Below are 2,942 nucleotides of genomic sequence, written 5' to 3'. Positions count from 1 at the left end.
CTATGTTGAATTGCTTACCTTCCAAAGGGAAGGAGTGGGGAGGGAGGGAGGAAAAGAAGTTGGAACTCAAAGTTTTAGCAACAACTGAAGAGTACTGTTCTTGCCACTAGGAAATAAGAAATACAGGTAAAGGGGTATAGAAAGTTATTTGGCCCTACAGGACAAAAGAGAAGATGGAGACAAGGACAGAGAGGGATGATAGAAAAGAGAGCAGATTGGTGATAGGGGCAATTAGAATGCTCAGTGTTTTGGAGTGGAGGGAGGGGACAAAAGGGGAGAAAATGTGGAACCCAAAATTTTGTGAAAATAAATGTTAAAAGTTAAATAAATTAATTAATTTTAAAAAATTAAAAAAAATTAAAACAAGGCGAAAAAAGAATTATTCCCATTTTACAGTTAAAGAAACTGAGGTTCTAAGAGATGACTTGCCCAGGTTCACATAAATAATGAAATGATCACGTCAATTCTTCAGGGCCAAAGTTCTTTCTATTAAATTACAGCTTATGTTAGAATGCACCAGAAAGCCCCTTACCCTAAAACAGCCACTCTGGTGCCAAAGTACTTGAAATTCTACCATTAGAGAGTTATTTGTTCGGACCTAGCATTGCCCTCTCCAGCCTCCTTTTAAAAATGCAGCTATCCTTGGCGTTAGTGAGTCAACTAGCATTTATGTAGTACATAATATATACCAGGGAGAGGCAGCTGGGTGGCTCAGTGGATAGAGTGCTGGTCCTGGAGTCAGAAAGACCTAAGTTCAAATCTACCCTTGATAGCTGTGCAACCCTGGACAAGTCACTTAAACTCTGTTTGCTTTAATCTGCTGGAGCAGGAAATGGCAAACCACTCCTGGTATCTTTGCCAAGAAAATTTCATAGACAGTACAAGCTTGCAGCGGTCCATAGGGTCAAGAAGAGTTAGAAAGGACTGTACAACAATGTACCAGGGACTGTGTTAAATGGTCTACAAAGAAAGGCAAAAGACAATTCCTATTCTCAAGGAACTTACAGTCTGATGGGGAGAACAATAGGCAAACAGCTATGGACAAACAAGACGGAGACAAAAGAAACTGGAGCTAGTCAACAGAGACAAAGCATCAACATTAAAGGCATTCAACTAACTTTACTCCAAGAAAGAGATTGGTTCCTGGTTGGGGAAATGGGATAAAGGGAGTGATGGGGAGATTTAGGGAAATCTCTGGAAACTGGTATTTTTCTTTTTTCAAGTGAAAAGAGGGGTAGAGAAAGTAAAGTCTGGAATCCAGAGGCATTCACAAGGTCAGTCTTCCCTTAGGCTACCTGAGGACCCGCCCCCAGAGATTTGTGTCTTTGAATATTTTATTCATTTGAAATGGAGGGAGAAAGGTTTAACTATTTGAAAATTAAAATTGCTTTTTTTTTTTTTTAAAGAGCTGGACTTTAGGGTGAGGCCTCAGGGAACCCACCAAGAACCAAGGAAGCAGTTGGGTTTAATTCAATCAACATTTATTCTATGTTTACTATGTGCCAGGCACCCTTACTGGGCATTGTGGGTACAAATGGGATGGTTCCTGTTGTCTTCAAAGAACTTATAGTCTAGCTGGGGTTAAGGGATGAAACAAGTGCCCAAATGGATCAAATGAGTGTAAATGAAATTTGTCAAAGTGGTATCTGGAATCCTGTCTCAGAGAAACTAGGAGAATGATAATATAACAATGACTGGAATCTATACAGTGATTTAAGGTTTGGCAAGTGTTTTGATTTACTTGTATCATCTCATCTGAGTTTCAAAACCACTCTGTGAAGTCGTCACTACAAGGATGATCATCCCAGTCTTACAGAAGAGACAGGTCAGGGAAATCAAGGGAGCTGCCAATAGTCACCCAGCTAGTAAGCATCAGAAGCAGGATTTGAACTAGGGTCTTTCTATTCCAAGGTCATTGTTCTTTCCCCTAGAGTAGGGTGCCTGAAAAGTAGACATTTAAAAATGGTTTCAATTGTTTTGGCATTTTAATTGCTAGGCAGTGTGGTCTAAAGGATTGAGAACTGGCTTTGGAATCGAGTTCTCCGTTAGAGGGTCACCTCTGACACCTACTGGCTGTCCCAATGGGCAAGTCCCTTAGTCTTATTGCTCTAGGGAGTTAAGACTTTCAGTTACCGAGAAAGTGCCCACCTGCTATGGTGGAGGGAGTTTCTTCCACTGGGAGTTCTCTGCATCCATCATCATCACAATCCCTATTACTAATTAGGGGGTAAAAACAAACCAGTGGGAGTGATTAGGTTGATTTGGAAGGGGGAGAGGGTGCTGTTTACAAAGCTTTATTGTAAAGTTCACTCAGTAATTTTTCCTCTACAGTGTCCTACTTCCTACCCTCATCCTTTGGAAAACACAGTAGAAAAATAAGTGTGAAAACAGGAAAAGCAATCATACCCACTGTCCATTTTATCCTGTGCCAATGGCACAACTCCAAGAATGAGGAATTGACCTGAGTTCTAATCCGATGGCTAATGTGTTACCTTGGGCCAGTCATTTCATCTCCTTAGGCCTTAATTTCAGAGAGATCACGTTTTTGCCTTTCTTGGTAACCCCAGTCACTGGCAGACAGTAGTTAGTTAATAAAATGCTTGCGGACCGCTCTGTAAGAGGACTGCATGGCCCAAGAAGGTCCTTCCAACCTCTGGATCGATGCTCCTGTGACTTACTACCTGTATCCTCTTTGGCAAGTCACCCGCCCTCTCGGGGACTCGGTTTCCCTTTCTGTAAAACAAGAGGGGGTTGGACGAGTTGGACCCCTTGCAGATCTTCAGCTAGGATCTTCTACATTTTTTTTCCGGTGTGGGTTTTTAAAGAGTTCAAATAGCCATAAAGGAATAAAATACAAATTCTTCACTATTAAAAAAATTAAATTGAAATTTAAAAAAAGCCCCGGCACCCTGGGTCCCTCGTGGCCCCTCCCTCCCCACCCT

Source organism: Notamacropus eugenii, chromosome 4 (assembly GCF_028372415.1).
Source record: "Notamacropus eugenii isolate mMacEug1 chromosome 4, mMacEug1.pri_v2, whole genome shotgun sequence".
Taxonomy (NCBI): domain Eukaryota; kingdom Metazoa; phylum Chordata; class Mammalia; order Diprotodontia; family Macropodidae; genus Notamacropus; species Notamacropus eugenii.
This window is presented reverse-complemented; position numbering follows the sequence as displayed.